Source organism: Dermacentor albipictus, chromosome 1, assembly GCF_038994185.2.
Source record: "Dermacentor albipictus isolate Rhodes 1998 colony chromosome 1, USDA_Dalb.pri_finalv2, whole genome shotgun sequence".
Classification (NCBI taxonomy): Eukaryota; Metazoa; Arthropoda; class Arachnida; order Ixodida; family Ixodidae; genus Dermacentor; species Dermacentor albipictus.
The window spans coordinates 171,379,086-171,398,015 of NC_091821.1; the positions used below are offsets into that span (position 1 = coordinate 171,379,086).

At 51.1% G+C, this 18,930-nt stretch overlaps 1 protein-coding gene across 1 annotated transcript in view; it reads left to right on the forward strand.

Moving 5' to 3' along the window:
* The first annotated feature begins 1,067 nt into the window (after positions 1–1,067).
* Positions 1,068–18,930, forward strand: part of Ctr1A (Copper transporter 1A) — a 58,744-nt gene continuing 40,881 nt past the window's right edge. Inside the window, exon 1 of the mRNA XM_065436770.1 lies at positions 1,068–1,088. The gene's annotated coding sequence lies outside the window, so the exon portion shown is untranslated. The remainder of the gene's footprint in view (positions 1,089–18,930) is intronic.

Below are 18,930 nucleotides of genomic sequence, written 5' to 3' on the forward strand. Positions count from 1 at the left end.
AACACGGCCTTGTTGTGGACGAAGGCAGGAGCTGTGAGGGGTTTTGCTACGCCACCTCCCAACGATCGACAGAGTCTACCGATGGCGCAACTATACACGCGGGCCCAGAAGCGCCCGAAGAGTCAACACGAGCCAGCGTGAAACCACAAGGACAGACAGGACTCTTATATACTAGCACTCCCGCGTTCGACAGTGTTCGTAAACTGGCCCATGCTGGGCGGGAATGATGTAAGGAAACTGCAACAGTACATCAGTTGGTTAACATAGCTGGACAAGCGAGAAGTGAAAGTGCGGGCTACTACATTATCCCCGGACCACACCACATTAAAATGTGACCCTGTGACGCCTATAGCTCCAAACGCATTTGTGTACGGCTATTGTTCTGTTTGCATACCGACCTAAATTGTATTATCGGCGTAGTCACGCTTCATCTGCGTTATCAGCCACACGGGGCGGCGTATTTTCGCGTCCATCGGCTGAGATTTCCCCTCTACTATATCTCCTTGTTTCCGCCACGCGCTGCGCCTCTTCGGAAAACGCGCGATTCAGCCGTCCCTTTATCAGCCCGGAACTTTCTGCCACGCATATTGCACTAGCTAGGAGCAATCTTCGATTACCATAGGTAGCTTGCTTGTTGGCACCAAACGTGTCAATACAGCAGCGGTGTTGTCGTGCGGCTTGGACAGCGACCCATCAGCGAGTTTTGCAAAATACACGGAGGCGGAACCTCGTCCCTTCGACTGCCTTCGGCACAAGGTTCTGTACTTGCGCGGCACAGAAAGAGGAAAGCAGCCAGATACTATTTGGAATCGTTTAAGAGCACCTGCATGCCTTCACTATAACGCTTCCGCCCTTACACCATCTTTAGAGTTGCGCCGTATTCGGATTATTTCGATTCATTGAAAAAGAAAACAGTCATCTGTAGTAAAAAAAAAGACGATTCGAATTTATCCAAACTTCGAATTTAGGGACCGTATTTGTGATTACGTGACCGCGCCGCGTGGCTACATTCGCGGAAAAAAGTGCGAGAAATTGAAGGCGTTCGTCGGGCCAAAGAACTCCTCGCGGAACCGGCTCATCAGGCTGAGGTAAGAAGCATTCAAATGAACTGCTCTCAATAATTAAGGAACTAGAAGCTGAGTTTACTCTTTTGCATGACGTATACAGTCCATCTTAAGAACCTTTTAAAGCGCAACAAAAAGATGGGTCACGAAAAACGTCACGTCCTTTTGCTGCCTCTTTAAGAAGTTCCTAATATAAACTTCCACCAACTAGCCTGTTTGTCCATCCTGTTGTATACCGTGTCCTTGCCGTGCGCCTATCGAGTGCCGCTAAGCGGATGGAATGACGCGCCTGCGGCAGCATATGCGCGGACGTCGACTGGGTGCATGACATTGTAGACGAGGACAAGAGCTGTTAAGTCATTCCGAGGTATACACTACGCTGCCGTTGCAGAAAAGTTGAGCCATGCCGTGCGCCGGTACATTTTTCACGAGTTGCTCTATGCACCAGCGAGTCATTCTGGTGTACTGTGCTGAGATCGTGAACTCGAACATGAATGCGGAACACCAGGAAAAATTCGACACGCATGAGGAGGTGTTTTGTGCCGTCTTACCGCGCACGTGGGGTAGGACTCTACCTTGCTGGCAAGTAATATCTCAGAATATCAGACGTCAAGAAATCGTTGAAGCATTAGTTTTCTAGAGATCATGCGACCCCGAGACCGACCCGTGTTTTGACATACTGCGCTGGACCTATATATGCTGGCTTTTCCTGTATGTGTATCGTGCGAACATTCCAAGGGGGTTCTCGAAATTTCGTTCGGTAAATCGGGAAGAGCGTGCTGCAGTGACAGATTCCCACGTGGTAAATTGCGTGTATATATTGTGGTAAATTATGATCGCAATAACCCTATACTGTTTTTGTAAATGCTGACTGAAGATGAACTCTCCTGTGGCTATACATACTGCCTCTTTTTTTTCTCTTTTTTTGCAATAATGGTTGTGTTTAAGGTATATATGGGCGAAACTAAAAGATTAATACCACTAAAAACACCGGGAAACTCCGAATTTCATTGCGCCGTAAACGAAAGCTCCGATTTTTGCGGGAAGACTCCGAGGAACACCCTTTGATTTTTCACCAAAATGAACTCCGAACACGCAGAACCCTCGGTAGCCCGAGACTCCGAGAGCCAACAGACAATCATTATACCTTTCTGTGCACTTTTAGCACAAAAAATGAACAGCCTGCCTCACCCGCGATCAGTTACGCCGTGTGACGGTATGTTGCAGTATTTCTGCCAACCGTTGTTGTTTTCGATTACTGTAGCGATAGCAATTATACGGTTATGCAGGCCGTGCACTCGCAGCGTCGGCGTCATATGTCCCGACTTGGGCGATTAAGGAAAGAAAATGAAAAATTTTACAGACGATTACGATAAATCCTAATGCGAATTTCGAGCGCAGCTGTTTAGGTGTTTTGAATACGCGATATATTATGGAAAATAATTTGATCCTGAAGGACAAGGTGCTCTCGGCGGCGGCGCTGAGCCTCTGTTCGGGCAGCTCGTTTAGTAGCAGCGGCAGGCGAAGCACTGCCACCGGTTGCGTCGCTCATTGCACGGAAAGCGCGAACACGGGAACCCGTGGCTCGCGCGGAACGTATGATCTCTAGCGGCGGCGGCGCCGCAAGCACTGGGCTTAAAGTCAAAGGGAACGCACGGGGACCCGGCCCCCACTCGATTATTTAAGAGGCTGAAGTACAGTGTAGCCAATGTAACTGAAGGGAGACTTTAAGCCCTGCGCAGGCGAAGTAGCGCATGCGCAGTGGTCCGAAGCTCACGCCAGCGCTTTGTTTCGGCCGCATGCCTGGTCGTGCCGGCACTCCGCTTTCCACCTCACCTTTTTCCCTTTACCCTCCTCCGCTTTCCTCCTCGCCTCTTTCACCCCCCCCCCCACTGCTGCTGGTGGTGGTGGTAAAAAGTTATTAAAATTCTGCTCAAGTAAGATCTGGCAGGCCCGAGTCCTAGGATGGCCACTCACGAGGAGCGACCCTTTCGGCCCAGGCATGCAACGAGGGCTTTTTGTAGTTTTTCATCCGGCGTTCTCAGCAGCCCCTCCCACGGTCGGTTGTGAGGGGGCTGGCAGGAGCGACCTGGGAGGGGGTAAGCGCTCGCACCCCAAATAATGTGATTTTGGTTAGCCAATGTTTGATTTGTGCAGTTTTGACATATTGGGTTTCATTACCCGTTGGTAATTATGGCCAGCCAATGTGGGCTGGGGAACGAATTAGTTTGGATTCGACGCAGGATCGAGGCTTGTGTTCGCGTGAGGCTTGCGTTTGGAGGCGGATAGATTCACATTTTGTGCTTGTAGTAGTTTGTTATTTCCTGGTATGTCGTCGGTGCCTCATCCATGGGATCCAAGTCTGAGGTGCACACCTTCCGGTTGATTAGACCTCGGGCTACCCAGTGCGCCTCCTCATTCCCTTGATTCCCCGAATAGGCAGGGACCCATACGACTTCAATAGTATTTTCATTTGTGAAGTCCCGTAGGACTCGTGCCGCGCAGACGCCTATGCTGCCTCTAGAAAAGTGGACGATTGCCTTTTTGAAGTCGCTTATGACGGTTTGCACAGAAGGATTCGGGATGACCAAAGCAATGGCAGTCTCCTAAGTTTCCACGGTGGACGCTGTTTTTGGTCGTGGCGTTGAGGATACTTCCCTCTCCGGTCACGGCGCTCACTGTACGTAACTTTATACGTAACTTTGGTGATTTTGCTTTGCTGCATCCACATACGCTTTGGTTGCTTTGGTACTTTCTTGAATGGCCTTGGCTCTGGCAGACCACCTCTTGTCGTGTCTCCCAGGAAGCATGTTCTTGGGTAACGGTTCTATGACCAAACGGTGTTTGATCGCACCGAGTAGTGTGGTTCGTCTTGCTGAATTCATAACGGGATTCAGACCGAGTTTACTCAGAATGACCCTGCCAGTTTGCGCTTGGTGCGTGTTCTTGTTCTCTTACGTCCGTGTTTTTTGTGTGTGTGTGTGTGTGTGTTCAATGATACTTGAGTAATGGATTGCCAACTTGCCCAGAATGCTGCTCTCATTAAGACCGTTCCAGTTGCGGTGCTGGAGAGTCGTTCACGTTGGGCTGTTTTATGGGCCTCCATGAGTTCGTCTAGGGTATTGTATATACCTAGCTCAAGAAACCTTGAGTGTTGGCATGCCTCGGGAGACCAAGGGCTGCTTTATGAGCTGTGCTGTTAACCTTTTCCTTGTCAGAAAGGCGCAGGTGGTAGTATGGGAACGAATGCACAACGCGACTGACCAGGAAAGCCTGCGTCTGATGACAGAGATCGGCCTCCTTCATACCGCAGTGTCGTGTGGCTACTCGTCTGAGCAGGCCACATCTATGGCGGGTTGTCGTCTGTAATCGGACAATTGCCTCAGAATTATAGGTGTTATGCTGAATTAGCATGCCCAGGACTCTTACTGTCAGTACGGGCGGAACTGGGCCGTCTTCCATATTGACTCGTATAGGCGAAGTGGCGTTCCTTTCAGTGGCAGGTCTGGTCGATTTATCTCGGATGACGAGAAGCTCGTATTTTGTCGGGCAGCAGGCGAGGCCATTTTGTCGCACGAAATTGCGTACAGTATCCGCGGCCGCTTGTAATGCTCCGTTATTTCTCCATCACAACCGCTATTGGTCCAGATGGGGATGTCATCAGCATAGATGGAGTGCTTGATATGCGGGATCCTTTCCAGTAACGGGGGCAGGTTTAAACGCATGGTCACATTGAAAAGGAAGGGGGAGAGGACCGCACCCTGAGGGGTGCCCCTTGTACCTAATTCAACTTGTCCGCTTTTAATGTCCCCAAAATGTATTTCTGCAGTGCGATCCTTGAGAAAGCTTGTAATATAGCTATAAGTGCGCTTCCGGACATTCATTTGGGCCATAGATTCGTGACTATTTATGCATGTGACACATTGTCAAACGCTTTACTCACGTCCAGCCCTAGAATTGTACGGGTGGCTCTTATAGGGCCCGGGTGTGGGATATCTGTATTAAAATGGAAAGTTGGACGAGTTGGTATACTAATGGTAACAGCGCGAACAAGACGACGACGGAGTGACAGGACAGCGCTCGTCCTGTGTGCTATATCACGCCGTCGTCGTCTTGTTTGCGCTGTTACCATTATGAATGTAGGAGATCTTGCTGAATTTGCCACATAATGTCTTGAGTGTACAGATTTGGTCTGAAGCCTGTCACCGTATGAGGCAGTAGCCCATTGCTTTCAGTGTACTCGTTTAGCCTGTTCAGAATGACGTGTTCCATAACCTTCCCCAGGCAAGAGGTTAAGGAGATGGGGCGGAAATTCTCCAGCTCCAGCCTCTCGCCTGGTTTGGGTACGAAAATCACGTTTGCATGTTTCCAGCTGGTGGGTATAGTTCCCTCTTTCCAGTGGATGTTGAAAAAGTTGCTGATTTCAGTAACCGACTGATCGTCTAGGTTCCGTAGTATTTTATTGGTGATGCGGTTCTCCCCAGCCGCCGCTGTAGTTTTTATGTTGTTGCTCTCCGCATTCGCTTTCACCTTTCGCTGTGCTCGTTCGCTCGGTTACGCCGGTGCCGAGGCCGACGCTCTCCAAAGGAACGGGCGCCTAAAGGTAGGGACACATGAGCGGAGAGTTATGCGAACTTCGCAACGGCGCCAACGGCGCGCCGGTGTGGGACCAGTCGCGACGGCCGACCGGCGGCCGCCGCCTTTGTCCAGATATGACCGGCATGCCGCATGCGAAACCCCGTACCGGCGAGCGGCAGCCTCCTTGGCGGCAGCAGCGAATGAGAGCGGGGAGAGCGCAACGTTACGATGACGTTTAGCTAAGTCAGCGGCGCGCCTCAATAAAACAAAAAGAAAAGCAAAATCCCCTGCAGAAACATGTTGCCAGCGTCATACCAAAGCTTGCGCTAAAGTTAAACATCGTTTGTTCCTCTTTTATTACAACAATTATGCCACACCAGAATGTACAGGGGAGTTTATATATATTGAAAGACGATGATACCACACGTTAAAAGAACGTGAATTGCCCGTATGTTTTCGATTTCTTCACGCGGATTGAAAATAGGCGGAGCTTCGCCAAACCGGCGCCGCCGGCGCGCCGCTGCTGCCGTCGCTCCCATGCAAGGAAAAATACTAGGAGGGAGCGTCACTTGATTCTGCTAGCCAAATACAAAGCCGCCCTATCGCTCGTCGGCATAGTGACACGTGTACTTATGTTTATCGGGCAACCACGTTTCGCCGCTTAGCAACTGTAATTGCAGAGCGAGGGACGCGCCTGCATGTATCCGACGTTTCTGGAAAGTTATCGATGCTTCTATCCGCGTGTCTGTTGTCGCCGAACCTTGTGCTATCAGATTTCATCGCGTGACACGAATGGTGTAGAACTTTGTGGAAGACACGCGGGTCCCATCAGTTAATCTGGAACATTCGACGACTGATCTATAAAAGCCGCGCGCTTGACTCGCTGATCAGATTTTCGACGATCGCCGACCGTGTTCGCCGCTATCGTTGTGCTATAAGTGTAGCCTGTTTTGTGGGCACAGGTTCGCCCAATAAAAGTTAATTTTGTCTATCACAGTCTTGCTACTGTGTTCTTAACGTCACCACCACGTGACATCTGGTGGAGGTGCTTTTGGTCCATGTACCGGACGCCCCCGACAAGCCGTGATCCAAGCCCGAAACGCAAAGACAACACCAACGCAGTCCCGGACCATCGAGCAAGCCGCCGTCTTCAACAACTGCCCCCGGAGCACGGACTTTTGCCTGAGACGACCAGAAAGATCGCCACCAAGTCCACACCAATGGCAGCCCCGGCATCGCCCATCGTGCTACAGCAGCCCAGGGAGCCTCCGACGTTCCGTGGTTCAACTTTCGAGGACCCGGAAGGCTGGCTTGAGACCTACGAGAGAGTCGCTACGTTTAACAACTGGAACAGCGACGACAAACTGCGCTATGTCTTCTTCGCAATGGAAGACGCGGCCAGGACGTGGTTCGAGAGCCGAGAAGCCACCCTAACGACCTGGGAACTTTTCCGAAGCGGCTTCCTGCAGACATTCGCAAGCGTCGTACGCCGAGAACGAGCCCAAGCGCTATTGGAAACCCGGGTGCAGCTACCTAATAAGACGACTGCGATCTACACGGAAGAAATGAGGCGTCTCTTCCGCCACGCCGACCCTGAAATGCCTGAGGAGAAGAAAGTCCGCCTGCTGATGCGTGGTGTGAAGGAGGAACTTTTTGCCGGAATGGTACGAAGCCCACCGAAGACCGTCGACGAGTTTCTTCTCGAGGCCACCAGCATCGAGAAGACACTCGAGATGCGAAACCGGCAATTCGACCGCCGCACGACCTCGACAAACTACGCCGGAGTTCAGTCACTGGCCGCCGACGACCTACGCGAGACCATCCGAGCTGTCGTGCGGGAGGAGCTACAAAAGCTGTTCCCATCATCACAGCCTCAAGTGGCTTCGATTGCCGACGCCGTGCGTGAGGAACTCCAACAACAACTTGGAGTAGCCCCTGAATCGCCGCAGCGTGAGCCGCAAGCGATGACCTACGCCGCCGTCGCACGCCGTCAAGGACCCCCTCCGCGACCGCGCCAGGGCCCTGTCACGCCGCAGTTTCGTCGTCCGCCGCCACCGCCGCCAGCACGACCACCCGTCCCCCAGCGCACCTACGCGAGGAAGACGGACATCTGGCGTGCTCCTGACCACCGCCCGCTCTGCTACCACTGCGGAGAAGCGGGTCACGTCTACCGACGATGTCCGTACCGGGAGATGGGACTGCGAGGTTTCGCCGTCAACGCGCCGCGTCCACAGCTTGGCGAGCGCCCACGTGACATCGCCGATTACCTCGCCGCTACTCAGTGGAGCCCTCGACGGCCGTCCCGTTCGCCGTCACCAGGCCGCTACCTGTCGCCGCAGCGCCGACCATACACCGGCCCAGCCCGGGGCCGCTCTGCGAGCCCATACCCGGAAAACTAAAAGCAGCAACCGATGGAGGTGCGGTTGCTGTTCGTCGAACTGACGAAGATCCTCCGCCGCCGACGAAGTCGATGAAGAAACCATCTCGACGACCTAATGACGACACGCCGCCGTCCCGACGAAGTCAGCAAGCCAAGACTACACCAAAGAAAGAGGACTTGACGACGCGACGTTCCAGTTTCAGTTCAACACGACGCAGCCGTGATCCGACGCCAAGACCTAACTGCAACGCCAGACAAAGAACCACCGACCTCGACGTGCTTCTCGACGGCCACGCAGTTACTGCCTTAGTGGACACCGGTGCTGATTACTCCGTCATGAGTGGACACATCGCCGCCCAGTTGAAGAAGGTTAAGACTGCATGGGAAGGCCCTCAAATTCGCACCGCTGGAGGACACCTGATTACGCCGACTGGAATCTGCACGGCAAGGATAACCATTAATGACCGGACTTGCCCTGCCACCTTCGTTATCCTCCAACAGTGTTCTCGAGACGTCATTCTCGGTATGGACTTCCTGAACCAACACGGCGCAGTCATCGACCTGAAGTCGAAGTCAATAACGCTGTCGGAAGATAAAGCGATACCGCCGGAGAGCCCTCGTAGTCACCACGCCTTGAGTGTGCTCGAAGACCAAGTGAGCATACCGCCCCGCTCCAGCATTGTTATTTCGGTCGGCACCGAAATACCCGCTGACGTAGAAGGTGTCATCGAAGGCGACCAACGCCTCCTGCTAGACCGTGAAATTTGCGTCGCAAGAGGGATCGCTCGACTGCATGGAGGGAAAACTGAAGTGTTGCTGACAAACTTCAGCCCGGAGTTCAAGCACATCAACAAGGGCACGACGATCGCGTACATCGAGGAAATTGTGGAAACCAGTAATGCGTTTGCCCTCTCGGATTCCGCCACATCTACCCCGACGACCACGGTTCCCGAACCAGACTACGACATTAATCCAAGTCTCCCAGTGATTAAGCAACAGCAGCTCAGAAGTCTGCTCCGACGATACAAAGACTGCTTTTCGACGACATCGAGGATTCGACAAACACCAGTCGCCAAGCATCGCATAATCACCGAGGAGTACGCTCGACCACTCCGCCAAAGCCCTTACCGAGTTTCGCCGCGAGAACGCGAAGCTATAAGAGAACAAGTCGACGAAATGCTGCGCGACGACATCATCCAGCCGTCGAAAAGCCCGTGGGCATCCCCTGTTGTCCTGGTGAAGAAAAAGGACGGAACCCTACGTTTCTGCGTCGATTATCGTCGTCTGAACAAGATCACGAAGAAGGACGTATACCCCCTTCCACGGATAGACGACGCATTGGATCGGCTCTGCAACGCTAAGTACTTCTCCTCGATGGACCTCAAGTCTGGCTATTGGCAAATAGAAGTCGACGAAAGAGATCGCGAAAAGACCGCCTTCATCACCCCAGACAGCCTCTACGAGTTCAAGGTTATGCCATTTGGACTGTGCTCGGCGCCTGCAACGTTCCAGCGCGTGATGGACACGGTTTTAGCGGAATTGAAATGGCAGACCTGTCTCGTTTACTTGGATGACGTCGTTGTATTCGCCGGAAATTTCGACGATCACCTTAAGCGGCTTGCCACAGTACTCGAGGCCATCAAGTCATCAGGGCTCACTCTGAAGTCAGAAAAATGCCGCTTCGCTTACGACGAGCTTCTGTTCCTAGGCCACGTCATCAGTAAATCCGGAGTACGCCCCGACCCGCAGAAAACAGCTGCCATCGCAAAGTTCCCGCAGCCCACCGACAAGAAGACAGTGCGTAGATTCCTTGGCATGTGTGCCTACTACAGGCGCTTTGTCAAGGACTTTTCACGCATCGCCGAGCCGTTGACACGTCTAACTAAATGTGATGTTGAGTTCAAGTGGGAAACGCCGCAGGCCGACGCATTTGAAGAACTCAAACGACGCATGCAGTCGCCGCCGGTACTTGCGCACTTCGACGAGTACGCCGATACAGAAATCCATACTGACGCCAGTAGCCTAGGCCTCGGTGCCGTTCTAGTCCAGAGGAAAAACGGAGTCGAACAGGTGATATCTTACGCTAGCCGGTCGCTGTCAAAAGCGGAAGGCAACTATTCGACGACCGAAAAGGAATGCCTCGCCATCGTTTGGGCTACAGCTAAATTTCGCCCTTATCTTTATGGCAGGCCATTCAAAGTCGTCAGTGACCATCACGCTTTGTGTTGGCTAGCGAGTATAAAGGATCCTTCAGGACGACTGGCGCGGTGGAGCCTCAGACTACAAGAATACGACATCACTGTAACCTACAAGTCCGGACGAAAACACTCCGATGCCGATTGCCTATCACGTGCCCCCATTGACCCGCCGCCGCAAGATGACGAAGATGACGACGCCTTCCTTGGCATGATAAGCGCAGAAGACTTCGCTGAGCAGCAACGGGCAGACCCGGAGCTAAAAGGCCTGGTGGAATATTTGGAAGGGCACACCGACGTTGTCCCCAGGGCATTTAAGCGCGGACTATCTTCCTTCACGCTTCAAAACAATCTCCTCGTGAAGAAGAACTTTTCACCAGTCCGCGCCAACTACCTTCTTGTTGTCCCGACAGGACTTCGTCCAGAAGTATTGCACGCCCTACATGACGATCCGACCGCTGGACACCTCGGTTTTTCCCGGACACTCTCGAGGATACAACCAAAGTATTATTGGCCGCGCCTGACCGCCGACGTCGCCCATTATGTCAGAACATGCCGAGACTGTCAGCGACGTAAGACACCGCCGACAAGGCCAGCCGGATTACTACAGCCAATCGAACCTCCTTGCCGACCATTCCAGCAGATCGGGATGGACTTGCTGGGACCCTTTCCGACGTCAACAACCGGAAATAAGTGGGTCGTCGTGGCGACAGACTACCTCACCCGCTTCGCTGAAACTAAAGCACTGCCGAAAGGTAGCGCGGCCGAAGTGGCGAAATTTTTTGTCGAAAACATCCTGCTTCGACATGGCGCCCCAGAAGTCCTCATCACCGACAGAGGAACGGCCTTTACAGCGGAGCTCACCCAAGCCATTCTGAGATACAGTCAGACAAGGCACAGGAGGACCACGGCCTACCACCCGCAGACGAATGGCCTTACGGAGCGGCTGAATAAGACCCTCGCCGACATGCTAGCGATGTACGTCGACGTCGAACACAAGACCTGGGATGCCGTCCTGCCATACGTAACATTTGCTTACAACACGGCGGTGCAAGAAACAACACAGATCACGCCGTTTAAGCTGGTTTACGGCAGGAACCCGACGACGACGCTCGACGCCATGCTGCCCCACGTCACTGCCGAAGAGAATGTTGACGTCGCTAGCTATCTCCAGCGCGCCGAAGAAGCCCGACAGCTCGCCCGCCTACGGATCAAGAACCAACAGAGGACCGACAGCCGACACTACAACCTCCGACGACGCTTTGTTGAGTACCAGCCCGGCGACCGTGTTTGGGTATGGACCCCGATACGCCGGCGAGGACTCAGTGAGAAGCTGCTGCGACGCTATTTCGGACCCTACAAGGTCATCCGACGTATTGGCGCACTAGACTATGAGGTCGTGCCAGACGGTATTTCGCACTCACAGCGGCGCCGCGCACGATCTGAAGTGGCCCACGTGGTGCGCCTTAAACCATTTTACGGACGCTGATGAACTTCCTTAGTTTATTGTTTTCTTTGCTACGAGTGCTTTTTTTTGTTACTTTCGTTTGTTTGAAGCATCGGGTCGATGCTTTTTAAGAGGGGGGTAATGACACGTGTACTTATGTTTATCGGGCAACCACGTTTCGCCGCTTAGCAACTGTAATTGCAGAGCGAGGGACGCGCCTGCATGTATCCGACGTTTCTGGAAAGTTATCGATGCTTCTATCCGCGTGTCTGTTGTCGCCGAACCTTGTGCTATCAGATTTCATCGCGTGACACGAATGGTGTAGAACTTTGTGGAAGACACGCGGGTCCCATCAGTTAATCTGGAACATTCGACGACTGATCTATAAAAGCCGCGCGCTTGACTCGCTGATCAGATTTTCGACGATCGCCGACCGTGTTCGCCGCTATCGTTGTGCTATAAGTGTAGCCTGTTTTGTGGGCACAGGTTCGCCCAATAAAAGTTAGTTTTGTCTATCACAGTCTTGCTACTGTGTTCTTAACGTCACCACCACGTGACAATAGATTTCCTACAAAAATTACTATGCTCGTCGGCACTGTATCGTCGGGGCCTTGTGCGCGGTGCCTTTTGGGTAGGAATAGGCCCACATTGTTGCCGGACCATTCGTATTTGTTTGGCACGTGGTAACAATTAGTGGCTTAGTGGCGCCTGCCGTCAAAGGCACGTAGGCACTACAGTGTGCTAGAATAACTAGTACACTGTATAGGCACGTAGAAAGTACAACGCGTGGGGTTCTGCTATACGACGAGCGTCGTTCTTCGCTTCAAATGCGTTGCCTTGAAACGTGGAGAAAGACTGAGGAGCCAGACCCATGACGACATAATTTTGGAGAGAGAGAACGAAGAGGAAAGGCAGAGAGGTTAACCAGATATCAGTCTCCGGTTTGCTACCCTACACTGGGGATGGGAGATAGGGGTTAGAAAGACGACAGAGAGGAATACGCTAAAAAACAAAAGAAACACGCACACATGGAGACACACACACACACAAAAGGCGTTCCAGTTAAAAACGTTCGCAAAGGCCGGTATATCGCAAAAAGCGCTATAGAGCTTGCACGGCCTTCTTCTGTGACGTTAGGTCCCTTTGGTGGTGTAGAATTCTTTTTTCCGATAGCGGTTGGTCGTCTAGTTAGTCAAGTTCGTGGCGAAGGCATTGCCTCTGTGGACTGTACTGCGGGCAGGCGCACAAAATATGGTCACTTGATTCATCATGGCCGCAGTGGTCACAGGTTGGGGTGTCGGTCATCCCTATGCGGAACGCATAGGCTTTGGTAAACGCAACGCCCAACCGCAGTCGATGCAAAAGCGTGGCGGCTCCACGGCGAAGCCGTGATGGCGCTCGATGACTTAATGTTGGATCAAGTGAGTACAGTCGCGTATTTCTTAAAAGGGGGTCATTCCATTGTGACATGGTGTACTGCCGAGCAAGCAGGCGAAGCTTCCGTGCTGCGTCAGTTCTAGAAAGTGGAATTTGTACGTGGTGCTCCTCAGTATTGGCTGAACGGGCAGCTTTATCGGCCCGTTCATTGCCGATAATCCCGCAGTGGCTTGAAAGCCATTGGAAAGTTATTTTACGGCCTGCATCACTTACATGGTGTAACGTTTCTATAATGTGAAATATTAGCTGTTCGTGCGGTCCGCGTCGTAAAGGTGACAGTAGAGACTGCAATGCCGCCTTAGAATCGCAGAATATTGTCCACTTGTGTGGCTGTTCATTACCAGTGTAATAAGGGCAGTAAAGAGCGCTGCGAGCTCTGCTACCGTCGACGTTGTCGCGTGAGTCGTCTTAAATTTGATTGTTGTGACTGTCGCTGGTATCACGATTGCCGCCGCGGAGCTGTTTGGCAAGACAGATCCATCAGTGTAGATATGTGTAGAGCCACGGTAGTTCTCGTACCTAGTAGCGTGAGTTGTTTAAGGGCTGGTGATGATAGATCAGCTTCTTTTCGCGATGCCAGGTATTGTGAGGTTGATTTTTGGCTGAGCGAGGCACCATGGACGAACCGAAGGTCTCGCAGCCGGAGGGAAACAAGTTGGCAACGATTCATCATATTGTTTGGTTGAAAGATGTGCGAGGTCTGTCCGCTGGTAGAGAGGCTAAGTGTTGACGAGGAATCCTGGTTAGATGCCTTATATGGGTCCTGAGCACTTCAATTTCAATGTGGGTCTTCACAAAGTGGTCTCTAGCCATTGCTATCGTAGCCACTGTTGATGCACTCCGAGGCAGGCCTAGACAGATCCGGAGCGCTTGAGCCTGAACACTTTGTATTGTACGTAGATTCGTTTTACCTGTGTTGGTTATTGCTGGCAAGCTGTATCGCAGAAAGCCTAAAAAAAGCACCCTGTACAGTTGTAACATGGCACTTGTTGATATTCCCCAAGTCTTGCCAGTGAAAAGCTTGAACAGGTGGCAGATGCCTGTCAATCATTTTTTCACATATGATACGTGAGGGCTCCATGATAAGTCCCTGTTGATTATGACGCCTAGAAACTTGTGCGATTGAACATGTGGTATTATTTGGCCATTTATCATATTACACTGTAGTTTGTCATGGGTTTGCGCGTAAATGGCACTAGTGCACATTTCTCGGAGGAAATTTCCAGGCCTCGATTACGGAGGTAGATAGCAGTTTGGGTGGCGGCTCGCTGAATTCTCGCTCGCAACTGTAGGCCTGTTACTGCAGACGTCCATACTCAGATGTCATCTGCGTACATTGATAACGTGACCGTGATTGGCACGGGCTCAAGGAGAGCAATTAGAGTTAGAATAAATAACACAGGGCTAAGTACACTGTCCTGGGGAACGCCGCGGCAGTTATAATGTAGAGAAGTATGGCCTTCCTCGGTGATTACAAAAAAGGATCGCATGGAGAAATAGCTCCGTATCCATTGAAACATCCGACCACCCGCTCCTACGTCTGCGAGAGCAGAGAGGATGGCTTCATGCGTAACGTTGTCATGTGCCCCTTTGACGTCGATGAACAAAGAAGCGCAGAGACGCTTACGGCATTTCACATGCTGAATGTAGGTGACCAGGTCGACGACGTTATCGATCGATTATCGACCACGTCGAAAGCCCGCCATCGCATCTGGGTAGGTGTTGTGGTACTCCAAGTACCACTCCAGGCATCGTAGGACCATCCTCTTTATTACTTTGGCCACACATCTTGCCAAAGCGATCGGGAGATATGACGCGAGTTCCAACGGCGACTTGCCAGGCTTCAGCAGTGGAACAGGACGACTTGTCTTCCAGCTTGTTGGTAGCGCACCATCTCTCCAAGATTCATTGTACTACTCAAGGAGAGCACCTCTCGCTCGCTCATCCAGATGACACAGAGCTTGGTAGGAAATTCCATCAGGTCCTGGCGCTGATGCACGGCCACACAAAGCTCTGCCTTAAGTTCGTGGATAGAGAATGGTAGATCCACGCGGTGATCACGTGGTGGCGAACAACTACTCGAAGGCGTTGGAATGTTGGGAGCTGTGAGTTGGTCGGATAATCTGGCGCAGAAATCCTCTGCCACGTCAATCTCCGGTCTCTTTTGAGAGAGGGCAAGAGCCTCGAATGGGAACCGCTGTACGAGGAGTGTCCGGAGACCGCGCACCGTTCTCCATAGTTGCAATAAAGGCTTGCGGGAATCTAGGGACTCACAGAAGGCAGTCCAAGGTTGCGATTCGAGCTTCTCTAACCGGCGCTGGATCTTCTTTTGCTTGCGCCTGGCGGTCCGTAAATCGTTCATTGTCTTCGTACGTCGGTATCTTCGTTCAGCACGTCGTCGGATTGCTCGAAGTTGTCCTAGTTCCACATCAAATTCCGTCAGTTTCGAAGAGCATGTGAGAGTGCGCATAGTGTCTTGCTCCGCGCTCTTGATTGCCTCTTCCAAGTCGAAAGATGGATTGGCGTCGCAGTGTTCTTCCATGACAGACTGAAATTTAGACCAGTCCACTCTTTGGATTGTACCTCGTATTTGGAAGGGGACAATCCTCTGATCTTGACGTACGTGGGGATATGGTCGCTCCCGTGCGTCTCTATGTCTGCAAACCACCCAGCACGTCTGACAAGGCTTCGTGAGACAAAAGCCAAGTCAAGACAGCTGCTGTATGTGCAGCCACGTAGAAACGTACGGCTTCCATCATTCAGCAGCCAAAGTTCATTACTGGAGGTGAAAGATACCAGAGCTCTGCCTCTCGCTTTGACCTTCGAACTTCCCCAGAACTAGTGCATGATGGGCGTTGAAATCCCCAATAATGACCCAGGGACCGGGAGTTGAGGATAGGATGTCTCGTAGTCTTTTGTGACCAAATCGACTTGACGGAGATAGGTAGGTGCCCACAAAAGTAAACGTAAAATTATGTTTTCTTACTGTTAGGCATACATATTGATTATCGTTGTTAGCTGGCACAGGCTGAGGAATGTAAGTGAGGTCACGGCGAATAAACACCAAAACCTTACTGTTTTCACCAACAGTTGACGGCATAAACGATTCATATCCAGAAAGCCTGATCGGGTTCGATAAGTTCGGCTCGCAAATGACGATAATGGGAAACATATTGGCATACACGAAGCGACGGAAATCTGAAATGCGCGCTCCCAGTCCGCGGGCATTCCACTGGAAAATACCTGCTTGTCGTACCTCATCCCTGAAAGACAGTGGATGGGGAGTCATGATCTGTTCAAGGGTTGCCAGCACCGGACTCAGAGCGTCTCCAGTACTTGAATCTAACTTCTGGCAGACGGTGTGTGCATGTTGTTTAGCAACACGCGAATGGCATTCATTAAAGGCCTAATAAGAGCTATCACTTGCTCATCAGTTTTCCGCGACTCCTCGGATACAGCACCTTGCTGTACTGAGGGCGGCTTCTTCTGCGGCTCTTCTGCCGGTCGTGTACGCGGAAGTGGCGGCCATTCTTTTGTAAAGAGAGATCTGGCAGTTTTCTCCCTTCCAACATCGGCGTTTGGGGGGCTGGAAACTTCCGCTGATGGTGCTGCTTGACGAGTTGACTTTTCTTGAAAAGTTGATGTTCTCCGTCGTGAAGTCCTACGACGGTGACGTCGTCTTCGCCGCACTTTCATCGCGGCCTCTTTGTGGGTAGAGTTGTCTCTCACCATTTGTTTAAGAATGGTGATCTCTTTCTTGGTCTGGGGACAGTCTTTGGAAGAGGCGCAGCGATCACCCTGACAGTTAGGACATTTCAACGTGGTTATGCTGCAGTTGTCTTCTGAGTGGGGTTCGGCGCATCGAAGGCATATGGCGCAATTTCTGCAAGCACCCTTCACATGGCCAACCTTCTGACAATTGAAGCATTGCATTGGTCTTGGAATAAATGGTCGAACCTGGTGGCGAAATTGGCCAACCTGCACGTAGGAGGGAAGGCAGTCACCTTTGAATGTTATGCTCACACAACGTGTGTTACCGAGGCGACCAACGTGCACAATGACGTTGTGTTCACTTGCTGGTTTTATAAAAACTGGGAGGTATGCCTTAGGTATTTCATTGTCAATGTAATAGATGACTCCTTTTATTGTGGCACCATTCGCTGGCACGATGGAGCGGATCTTGATACTGCGTTACATGCTGTAGTATGTTTAGCGCGCTCGGATTCATCACATCGATTGCCAAGATGTTTCGCCTAGCGTTTATCTTGACACCCTTGATCTCGTTCGGCATGATGTTCTCGAGATATACGGAGAGTGCTTGTCTGTTGAGAACGCACAGGTTGTCAGTAGCATTCTGTGGCACAAACAGGATGGAGTGAGGCCATCGTTGAGGTGCAGTTTTCACGGTGTTCGAGCTGGATGCCGAAGATCCGTTGAGAGTTCTTCGTTTGGCCTTGCGGTACTGAACAAGTCGAAAGCTGTCTTCCGAGGACTCGTCACCTGATGCGGAGTACAGCTCCGTGTCCTCGCTATCACTCGATGTATTTCCTCGCTTCCTAGAACCGATGTCCGCGGGTGAACGGGCACCCTGAGGGTCTTCGGGGTGATGTACGTACATCCAATAATAATAATAATAATAATATATGGGGTTTTACGTGCCAAAACCACTTTCTGATTATGAGGCACGCCGTAGTGGGGGACTCCGGAAATTTTGACCACCTGGGGTTCTTTAACGTGCACCTAAATCTAAGTACACGGGTGTTTTCGCATTTCGCCCCCACCGAAATGCGGCCGCCGTGGCCGGGATTCGATCCCGCGACCTCGTGCTCAGCAGCCTAACACCATAGCCACTGAGCAACCACGGCGGGTCGTACGTACATCCATTACCGCGATGTAGGGGGCGGTATACACCCCACAAGTGCAGTGAGAAGTCCAGAAAAGCACAGAGACGGGTGAGATCAAGAAGCATCACTTGCGCTTACCACCGCAATTAGTCGGCGCTCTCACCTCGAAACCCGTCCATAGTATGCAGGCCCGAGCGTGGTCTATTGTTTCGTCAAATCAGCTGTTGTGTACCTGAAACCCCGGTGCGTATCTTCTTGCTGATTTTTGTTCCGCTTTCTAGCACCTATAAGGATGAGGCAAGATCTTTCGCGGGATAGTTATTTGTCGCGTTTTTGCTTAGTAAAAGATTCAGCTGTGCGTCTTTCGTCGTGAAAGAAATAAATAAGATTACCCTGCACTACAAACACCAAAGTCGTCGCCTTTCCTTGAGATTTACGTGCACTACTTTGGAAGATTGTGTGGTGCGACGTGCTTACGCTATAGATAGATAGATAGATAGATAGATAGATAGATAGATAGATAGATAGATAGATAGATAGATAGATAGATAGATAGATAGATAGATAGATAGATAGATAGATAGATAGATAGATAGATAGATAGATAGATAGATAGATAGATAGATAGATAGATAGATAGATAGATAGATAGATAGATAGATAGATAGATAGATAGATAGATAGATAGATAGATAGATAGATAGATAGATAGATAGATAGATAGATAGATAGATAGATAGATAGATAGATAGATAGATAGATAGATAGATAGATAGATAGATAGATAGATAGATAGATAGATAGATAGATAGATAGATAGATAGATAGATAGATAGATAGATAGATAGATAGATAGATAGATAGATAGATAGATAGATAAACTTTATTAAAATAATAATAAAAAAAACAGCTAATGGTCGGGGCCCTTAGTCCACGGCTCCGCTGGCTCTTGCCATCTTCTCAGCTCTCTTTATCAGCTTGAGCT